Below are 10,990 nucleotides of genomic sequence, written 5' to 3'. Positions count from 1 at the left end.
CCCAAAGTCCTTTCTCCACATAGTAGCTATAGGGATCAAGCCAGATTATATTTTTCTTCAAAACTCACTCTCCACATTCTCATTACTCCTTGAAAAGAGGTGAAACTGGGCCTCCCCGTTGGCGCAGCGGTTGAGCGCTGGGTTGCGAAGCTGCCCGCAGCCTCTGCAGCACTGGTTCGATCCCCGGCTGCTCCCCGGCCACCGGAGGAGGGTCCCACATGGCGCGCAGACCTCTCCTGCCGCCCGCTGCTCCCCTCAGCAGTGTATTTCGGTCCTTCTGCCTGCTCCGCTCCTCGCTCTGGCTCTGGTGAATTCTCTCACCCTCCCGCGCTTCTGACTGTACCCAGTGCTTGTATAAATAAATAAATAAATCTTAAAAAAAAAATAGAAATGTCATATTGTAAGGATTTAAAAAAAAAAAAAAGAGGTGAAACTCCCTCAGGGGTCTACCACGAGGTGTACAGTCTGGGCCCACCCCACCGTTCTGAAACACATCTCACACCTTCCTCTTTCTCCAGCCACTGTGGCCTTGGTCTATTCTGCAAAGCCTGTCCTGCTGGAGGGTCTTTGCATTAGTGGTTCTCTCTGCCAGGAAATCTTTCCACCCGATCGTCACAGGACTGGATCACCTAGTTCTCATCTCAGATGATATTTACTCAAGGAAACCTTCCTTTCCCATCACATGGCGTCCTAAGTTTCCCTCTTGGGTCACTCTCCATCAAATTTATTTTATTTTCTTCCAAGCAGTTATCACTATTAGTAACGGCCTCGTTTATTTATTTGTTTATCTTTTATTGCCTGCCCTTCCACACTCACACATTGGAATGTATCGTCCACAAAACAGGTATTTTATCTATTTTCTTCATCGTTGTCACACGAGTATCTAGCGCCGCGCAATAAATACTTGCTGGATGAGCGCATACAAAGTGCGGGACTAGGAAGTGACTGCGCTTCTCCTAGAGGCCACACGAGGGCGCTGCTCCCCGCGAACGGGCTCGCTAGGGCCGCTGCCCTACGCGGAGACTCGGAGTTTGCTTCCCGAGCTCCCCCGCGCACCCGCAGAAGGTGAGGTGACTGGGAGGAGTCCTTCATTCTCCACCTAGCCCCCGCCCAGAGCGGATTGGCCCGAAGGGCGCGAAGGGGGCCTGGTGTTGGAAGTCCAACAGGGATGGGGTTCATGTGCATATGAGTCTGCCAACCCCCAAAATGCCACCCCTTGTAGATACCCTCAACCCTTTTCCTCCCTGAGAAATGGGACCCAGGCCAACCCTCCCCACCGCTCCTTGGTCTGGAGATTCCTCTCAAATCCAAAGTGCTCCCCCAACAAGAATTAGAGGAACAGTCACTGAAGAGAGAGGGCGGGGTCTGCTTTCAGTCTCGGGATGAATAGAAACTGACTAGAGGGTCTGAACAGAAAGTATGACCTCCCCTTTCAAGAATGCTGGTCTAAGGGAGCAATCACTGCCCAGGGGCAAGTGGCTCAGGGGAGCCTAAGGTGGATAGGAGCTTGGAGTTGTTCTCCTCTCTAGGCACACGCACCCTGCCTTCTCTTCCCCCAGCACCCTGTCAAAGTGCAGAGGTCTGCCCTCAACCTCTCTGTGGCCCCAACTTCCCTGGCTCCCAGGCCTACCGAGTAGAGGACCACCACTCATCTCAGGCCCACTCCCACCTCTTGGGCCTTGAGTGCTCTGAGCTGAACAGGTTGGTGAGAGAAGCCAGTAGGACCCATATACGGGCTTATGGCCTCCCCTGGACTCTGAGGGGAGGTGTAGGGTGTCATGAGTAGGCTGCTTTGGGTATAAACCCAGACTTGGTCACTTTGTAGCAAGAGGAGAGACAATTCATCTCTGCAGAACTTGAATTTTCTTATCAGCAAAAAGGGACTAATGAAGTCTTCACTTCAAAGACTTTATTAAATGAAATAGTGCGTGTAAAATAGGACCGGGACATATTCTCACCATACGTAGTCGATCCTTGGTATACTTAGGGGATTGGTTCCAGGACCCCCTGGAACAGCCAGATCTGAGAGGTAAGTCCTTAACTAAAATGGCCTAGGGTTTTCATAGCCCTTAAGTTATCCTTCTGTAGACATGAAGTCATCTCTAGGTTACTTACAAGACCCAGTGCAATATAAATGCTATGTAAATAGTTGCTATATTGTCTTGTTTAGGGAATAATAACAACAAAAAAGTCGTGTTCAGACAAATGCAACCTTCTGAGGTCCAACTACATAGAACATATTTTCCACCATGGACATGGATACAGCCCTGTAACTATGAAAATAGTCACTCCCAAGGGAGGAGAGAGAATATGCCACTGTGTCCAACCTCCAACCTAGGTACGTCAGCTCACACAATCCTTGTAAGCTTTTTATAAACTGTAAAGTGTTTAATTGAACTGATTTTTCAACTATTTCTTTTCCTTTTTTTGCATAGAAATGGCATGTAGGCCAGAGGTGAAGAGGTGAGAGGATTCACCAGAGACAGAGTGGGGAGCAGAATAGGCGGATCTACTGAAACACACTGCTTAGGGGAGCAGCAGACAAGACAGGAGAGATCTGCTGTGCTATGTGGGTCAGTTCCCTGGCCCGGATTGAACTCAGGTCATAGTTATGATAGAACTGAGACTCCACCCCAGGCCACCAGGGAGGCCCTCAACTATTTCTTTTTTTTTTTTTAAATATTTATTTTTTATTTATACAATAGCTGGGGTACAGTCAGAATCGCGGGAGGGTGAGAGAATTCACCAGAGCCAGAGCAGGGAACAGAACAGGCAGAAGAACCGAAGTACACTGCTGAGGGGAGCAGCGGGCTGCAGGAGAGGTCTGCAGGCCATGTGGGACCCTCACCCTGTGGCTGGGGATCGAACTGGTGCTGCAGAGGCTGCCGGCAGCTTCGCAGCCCAGCGCTCAACCGCTGCGCCACCTGGGAGGCCCCCTCAACTATTTCTCTATGTGAGTCTAGTTGTGGGAGAAGAAATAGAGAAATGGAAAAAACAAAAAAGGACAGAGAGGTCTCAAGCTGGTAGCTTTTGTCCACCTTCCTGGAGTGGTAACATCTTACACCAGCACGGTACCTACAAAACCCAGAAAATCATGTGAAGAGCATCCTGAGTACTGAGGTTCTATGCTTCTCGTTTATGTGCATGACTCTGTCTGTGTCTCTGGTTTTACTAACTTTATCACTTGTATAAATTCATTAACACCAACCTGGCAATTTGCTCAACGTCCTGAGACTTTGGTTTTCTCATCTATAAAATGGGAGTGAAATGCTACGTTCCTCAAAAAACTGTTGTGAGAATTAAACTAGGTTATAAAGTGTTCGATGCAATGCCTGAAGTCTAGTGAGCATTCAGGAAATTCAGGTTATTTAGAAAAGGGGTGTTTTTCAAAAAATAATTCAGGGCCTCCCCTGGTGGCGCAGCGGTTGAGCACTAGGCTTTGAAGCTGACCACAGCCTCTGCAATGCCAGTTCGATCCCTGGCCACCAGGGAGAGTCCCACATGGCGCGACAGACCTCTCCTGCTGTGCCCGCTGCTCCCCTCAGCAGTGTATTTCGTCACTCTGCCTGTTCTGTTCCCTGCTCTGGCTCTGGTGAATTCTCTCACCCTCCCGCGCTTCTGACTGTACCCAGTACTTGTATAAATAAATAAATAAATCTTTTAAAAAATAATAATTCTTATTGGTTATAGAAAAACAGAAAATGCCCTTAAGAGTAAAAATGACACAAAATCAATTTTTCGTAATGCAATTACTAAAAAATAACCACTATAAGAAAGCTTACTCATCACACAGATTCTGAGGCACATTTTATTATTCCCACTTTAATGTAAGAACACTGAGAAAAGTTAAGCAATTTGCCTTAGTCATTTAGCTTGAATGAGGAGCTGAGATTTCATGAACGCTGCCTCCAGGGGCCCCCCAGCTCAATGCGGGGAGTCGGGCTCTTGAGTAACAGCAACTTTGGGCAGCTCGGGACACCTGGTGCTTGCTGTGTCCTAAGGCTGCCTTAGCACCTTTCACCTTCTCAGTGAGTCTTCACTGAGCCCTCTGAAGTAGCTATCATCCTTTTCTGAAAGAGGAAACTGAAGCTCAGAGAGATACCTTGCCCAAGGTCAGAGCTGTGGCAGGTGGGCCCAGGGCTCAAAAAGGGAACATTCCAATGCCTCCCTTGGAAGGCCTTCTATGAGGGATGCAGACAAGACGCTAGTGGAGCATGTGTGGAAGCGGAGTTTCTCCATTTGGAGTCTTGGGCTTCTCTCATCTCAGAGCATGGATGTCCTTCCCTGACCCCACCATGACCTCAGACCACCAGAATCCACCCAAGACTTGGAATGGGCCTGATGGCTGGAGCTTGCTTCTACTTCCCATCATGCCCACACTCCATCTGAAGGGGTGAGGACCTCTGAAGGAGAGGAGGAGGAGGTGTCTAAGAGTCTGGCCTAAATTGTTCTACTCAAGTTTTCCCGACCCTTCTGATCAGATTTCAGACTCAGAAAGTGTTGGGAGGGGCCTCCCTGTTGGCACAAGGGTTAAGACGCAGCCTGTGAAGCTGTCTGCAGCCTCTGCAGCATGAGTTCAATCCTGGCCAGCCAGGGAGCAACCCTAATGGCGCAGCAAACCTATCCTGACATGCCCGCTGCTCCCCTCAGCAGTGTACTTCAGTCGATCTGCCTGTTCTATTCCCTGCTCTGTCTCTGGTGAATCCTCTCACCCCCTTCCCATACCTCTGGCCTGTACCCCAGCTCTTGTATGCATAATAAATAAATCTTAAAAAAAAAGGTGTGAGAAAGTGTTGGGAAAGCAAATGACTTTTGAGTTTCACATAAATTATTTATTCTTCCTTTCTAGAAAAGAGTTAAAGGTAGCTTAAAACAAGGGCCTCCCTGGTGCTGCAGGGGTTAAGTATCAGAGCTATCAAGCTATCACCAGCCACTGTGGCATGAGTTTAATCCCTGGCCAGGGGGCTGACCCACATGGCACAGCAGACTACTTCTGTCTCACCCGCTGTTCCCCTCAGCAGTGTATTTCCACAGTGTCTCTGTGGAATCCTCTCAACCCCCCCCCACTTCTGCCCTACACTTCAGTTTTTGTATGGCATAAATAATAAATTAAATCTTTTTTTTTTTTTTTAAAAAGGTAGCTTAGGGCCTCCCTGGTGGCTCAAGGGGTTAAGACGTGTACTTCGGTCAATCTGCCTGTTCTATTCCCCACTCTGTCTCTGGTGAATCCTCTCACCCCCCACACCTCTGGTCTGTAGCCCAGCTCTTGTATGCATAAATAAATAAATCTTTAAAAAAATAAAATAAACAAAATAAAAAAGGTAGCTTAAAACAAAGGTAGAGGTACAAGCAGATATTTAAAAGAATGATTGAAGTTGCCATAAGGAAACCAAATTGGAGTAATTATCTTCAAAATGTTTGGTGAGGGGCCTCCCTGGTGGTGCAAGGGGTTAAGACACAGCACTATTAAGGTGTCAACAGCCACTGCAGCAGGAGTTTGATCCCTGGCCAGGGGGGTGACCCACATGGCGCTGCAGACCTCTCCTGTCTCGCCCACTGCTCCCCTCAGCAGTGTATTTCAGTCAGTCTGCCTGTTCTGCTCCCCACTCTGTCTCTGGTGAGTCCTCTCACCACCCCTCCCCCCTGCATCTCTGGCCTGTACCCCAGCTCTTGTATGCATAAATAAATCTTTAAAAAAAAAAAAAGAAAGAAAAAAGAAAAGTCAATACCCTAACAATTAATATACAAAAGAAATAGATTAAAAATAAAGTATTATTTGAATATGCAATGTTGGTCACAAATGCGTTAGAAATCTAGTGAAATGACCCATTGCTTGCACTTCCAGACTTACCTTGAAAGTGACAGCTAAACAGGGCCTCCCCGGTGGCGCAGCAGTTGAGCGCTGGGTTGCGAAGCTGCCTGCAGCCTCCGCAGCGCCAGGTCCCACATGGGGCGGGTGCAGATCTCTCCTGCCGCCCGCTGCTCCCCTCAGCAGTGTACTTCGTCACTCTGCCTGCTCTGCTCTCTGCTCTGACTCTGGTGAATTCTCTCACCCTCCCGCGCTTCTGACTATACCCAGTGCTTGTATAAATAAATAAATCTTAAAAAAAAAAAAAAAAAAAGAAAAGAAAGGGACAGCTACACATCCTTACTCAGGTGTGTTTGGCAACATCATCAAAAAGAACAATTTATGCTAATTTTGTTCCTGAAAATTCAGTGCAAAAACTCTCTTTACATTTTAAGTTAGAGATGATTCTAGGCTCAGGTAATTATCATCAAGTTTTTTACCCATATGAATGGCTCCTGAGGGACACCAGAAGCAGTTGGAAAGTGGGGCAATTCTTAATTGTGTGGGCTTGACAGCCTCCCTCCCCCCGCCTCGGCAATGCTCCAGAACTCCTCAATCAGTGACAGCCAGAGACTCCCCCACAGATTCCTAGACTGTCCCCTAAGGGGGACAGTATCTCCTCCTTTGTGACCCACTGTCTTAGATTAATTCTTAGTTATAAAAAGAAGCAGAGCCTCCCTTGTGGCACAGGGGTTACAGACAGTGCTATTAAGCTATTGCCAACAACTGCAGCACGAGTCCAATTCCCGGCCAGGGAGCTATCCATATAATTCAGCAGACCTCTCCTGCCTCGCCCCGCTGCTCCCCTCAGCAGTGTATTTCAGTAGATCCACCTGTTCTTCTGCCCAGTCTCTCTGGTAAATCCTCTCACCCCCAACACCTCTGGCTTACGCCCCAGTGCTTAAATGCATAAATAAATAAATCTTTAAAAAAGTAAAAAGAAGCAAATGGACAGCGTTAAATTGTTCAATCACAGCTCTGTGACCACATTTCTAGGAGGAATCAAACTTTCACTTTCCTGGTATCGTATGTAATGTGACCTCATTCCAAAGTCGAGCCCTGGAGAAGTTCATGATAGCACTGATCTGTTTATCTAGGGCTTTCCACTTTGCTAAATACGTTCAGTGATGCTGTCTCCTCCTTGTCACAAGAACCTCCTAATGGGTTGTAATTCTCCTCATTTGCAGTTGAAGAAGCTGAGGCCCAGAGAAAACGGTGGTGGAGCCGGTAGACCAGGCGCTGAGAATTGTCATGTATTGTCTCTGAAACTGACAGCAGCTTGGCGGCAGACAATTCATGGTGATGTCAGTGGCCAGTGTCTGCATGTGGAACAATTGTTTAGTTTCTCATTTTACTTGTGAGGAGCCTGAGGCTTTACAGCCAGTGAGGTGGCTGTGTGATGGATGACTGAGGACCCCCCACCCCTTCCCTGTATCTGCGTTAGGGAAGATCTCAAGGGGTAAAGTTCTGGGGCTGGAGATGTCAATGTCTCAAACTCACAGAAATGAGCCTGGACGTGAAGGAGGATGGCAGGGAATCCAGGCCTGAGCCAAGCACATTCATGTCCTTTCATCAGCATCTTTTGGAGATAACAGGAGTTCCTGAGTTGCCCAAATTCCCTCCTTAGCTCATCCATTCCTATTCTTCACCCAACTCAAATTGTGAGCCAGGGATTTTCAGGAAGTGTGATCTGGCACCGCCTCCAGGAGCCCCTAGTTAACATAGAAGGAGTGAGGAACTCCAAAGGGCAGGCGTGAGTTCAAATACAGGTGCACCCTAAAAAATGCCTGATCATCTGGATCACATCCAGATAGAGAGCAGAGTTGATGAAGCCAGTTTGGGGGAAGGAGCAATGAACCCTTGCCCTCAATTTCCAGGTTTGGGTTAACTCTGGGCGTGTGGCCACTTGACACTACAAGTACCCCCACTGGCCTCCCTGGTGGCACAGGGATTAAACACAAGGGTTAAACCCATATGGCGCAGCAGACCTCCCATGTGTTGCCCGCTGCTCCCCTCAGCAGTGTATGTCAGTAGAATTGCCTGTTCTGTTCCCCACCCTGTCTCTGGTGAATCCTCTCAACTGACCCCCTTCCCCGCCCCGGCCTATACTCCAGTTCTTGTATGCATAAATAAATAAATCTTAAAAAATAAAAACAAAAAACCAAGTACCCCCACTGGAGGCCCTCTTCAACCTGCTCTCTAGCCAGCAGAGTTCTGGGTGTGCTTAGAACTCATGTCTCCTGTCAGAGTGGAAGGAGGTGACTGAATTCCCTCCCTCAGGGAGCACATGCTTTTACTTGAGCTCTGAGTCAGGTTGCTGTCTTGGGTGGAGGCCTTGCAGATCCACCATTGCATCCATAAGCATGATCACCTCCTATCGGAGGGACCACTTCAACTTCAGTTCTGAAGGTGGCTGGCCCAGGATAAAGCAGCCAGTAAGTTTCCAATTAAAGACAGGAAAGGAGAGAGAAAGGAAGAGAGAGAGAGAGAGAGAGAGAGAACAGGAGGGAGAGAAGGAGGCAGAGAGGGAGAGAAGCAGGGAGTGAGGGAGGGGAGCATTTGTTTTAATAAGAGCTATCACCAGGAAGCACCTACTGTGTGCCAGGCATCCTATTCCACTTTATATATATGATCTGATTTAATCATCACACAAACCCTATAAAAAATAGGTCCTATTATTATCCCCATTTTGCAGATGAGCAAACCATAGGTCAGAGAAGTTGACTAACATGTCCAAAGTTAGAAAGCTAAAATTATAGCAGAGCCAAAATTTAAACCCCGGGCTGTCTGGCTCCGAAAGGGTACCCTACCCGTTGCACGGGGTGCCTTGCTGCCCTTAACTGATCCTCCTTCCAGCCTGTGAGGCGGAGAGTGTTATCATCACGTCCAGAGCAGATGGAGTCCCAGTAAAGCTGCTGATGTTACGGTCCACAGAAGCAGAGAGCCAGCGGCGGTGGTCTCATCCATTTGTTCAGGATCCTGTGGAGAGCAGGAGCACAGGCTCAAGGAGACAGGAATTCAACTTAAGGCTGATACTAGCTGGGCAACTGTGGTAGCTACTCACCTCATTTAGCTACAAGCCTTTAAAATTTGGAGGATGGGGGCCTCCCTGGTGGTACAAGGGCTAAAGTCTCAGCACTACGAAGCTATCAGCAGCCACTACAGCACAAGTTCAATCCACAGCAGGGAGGTGACCCACATGGCGCAGCAGACCTCTCCTGTCTCTCCTGCAGCTCCCCATCAGCAGTGTATTTCAGAAGATCTGCCTGTTCTGTTCCCAACTCTGTCTCTGGTGAATACTCTCACCCCCTCCACCTCTTTCCTCTACCCCAGTTCTTGTATGAGTAAATAAATAAATTAAAAATAAGTAAATAAATCTTTAAAAAAAATTGGAGGATGGCTGGTGGGGCTGTAGTGAGAATCACAAAAGGTCATGCAGGTAAAGGGTTAAGCTTTGGAAGGTATGACTTCAAGCTCCTCCCCTCTGCCTTGGAGGTTCAGATTTTGTTCAGGTGTCTGAGTCATAATCCTGTTTAATTATGCAGACTAGTGCTCTCTGAACCTGACTGATGTTAGAGTTATCCATTGAAAGTATAAATGCCTGGGCCCCACTCCCAGGAGATTTTTGATTCAGCGAACTGGGGTGAGGCTTGGACCTCTTTATCCTGAATCAATTCTGAGGCACAGCCAAGCTTGGGGAGCCATTCTACAACCATAGATATCTCAGCCACAGTGGGGAAGAGACTCAGGGTGCTCCCTCCAGAATCTCGCTCTTTCTTTTCTTGTCATCACCAGTGCCCATTTCCCCCAGCTCTTCCCTACTGACTTGCCAGTGCTCTCCCCAAATGAAGGTCTGGATGGCCTAGCAGTGAGTCAGCAGCACCGGGTCCCAGGGAGCCTGACTCTCCAGAGGCCTGGGAACCCAGCACAGGGCTAGGGGAGCAGGATGCCCGGGTTTCTTTCTGGATTTGCCCCCTTCTGACTCACTGGTGGCTCAGGGCCAGTAAGTGTCCAAGCCTGTTGGCTCAAGGTCAATACCACAGTCAGGGAAAGTGGAGAAGCCTTTCTCTGGGAGTGTGTCCTGGCACTTGACAGTCAGCGAGCAGGTGGGGGAGGCCTGTGAAGGAGGAGGGGGAACATGAAAGAATCCTGCATAACTGGGTTCTCCCATCCACCTTTCACTTGATACAGTAATAGGGAACAAAACTTAATGTTCACCTTGACCTGTAAGGTCCTCCATCATCTGTCAGTAGGCTTTTCTTTTTTTTTTTTTTTAAGATTTATTTATTTATTTATACAAGCACTGGGTACAGTCAGAAGCGCGGGAGGGTGAGAGAATTCACCAGAGTCAGAGGGAAGAGCAGAGCAGGCAGAAGGACCGAAGTACACTGCTGAGGGGAGCAGTGGGCGGCAGGAGAGGTCTGCGCGCCATGTGGGACCCTCCTCTGGTGACGGGGGTGGGGGGGGTGGGGGGAACCGGGGAGCAGCCGGGGCATGGGGGGTGGCCGGGGAGCAGCCAGGAATCGAACCAGTGCTGCCGAGGTTGCTGCAGAGGTTGTGGGCAGCTTCACAACCCAGCGCTCAACCCTCAACCACTGTGCCACCTGGGAAGCCCCTGTCAATAGGCTTTTGTTTGACGTTATCTCAGACTCCTCCTTCCTTCTGACCTTCCTGCTGTTCCCTGCTCCTCAAGCTTGTGCCCACCTCAGTTTTTGCACTAGTGACATGGCTTGGAATGCTTTGCCATGGATGATCACAAGTCTGTTTCCTTCTTATTCAGTCCTCAGCTTACATGTCAATGGTTCAGTGAGGCCTTTGCCAATCAGTCCCCAATCTAAAGTGTCACCCCCCAAGCCTGGGACACAGCACCCTGAAGTGCAGCGTGGTATTTCAACTTTCATCTGAGTACTTGCCATTATAGGATCTATTTTTCTTTCCTGATTTATTGCCTGTGTTGCCTGTCCCCCCTCCTACCACAAAATGTAAGTTTCATGAAAACATGCCATTGGCAGTCATATTGCTGTGTTTCTAGTGTCAGAAAAGCAGTTAATGTGTGTGCAGTAAATGACTTAATGAGGTTGCCCCAGGATGAATTGTGATTCCTTTTTTATCAGAGGACATTCAAGTTTCTGAGAGGGGAAG

The sequence above is a fragment of the Talpa europaea genome, assembly GCF_964194135.1.
Source record: "Talpa europaea genome assembly, chromosome: 13".
Lineage (NCBI taxonomy): Eukaryota > Metazoa > Chordata > Mammalia > Eulipotyphla > Talpidae > Talpa > Talpa europaea.
Note: the sequence above shows the minus strand (reverse complement) of the source record.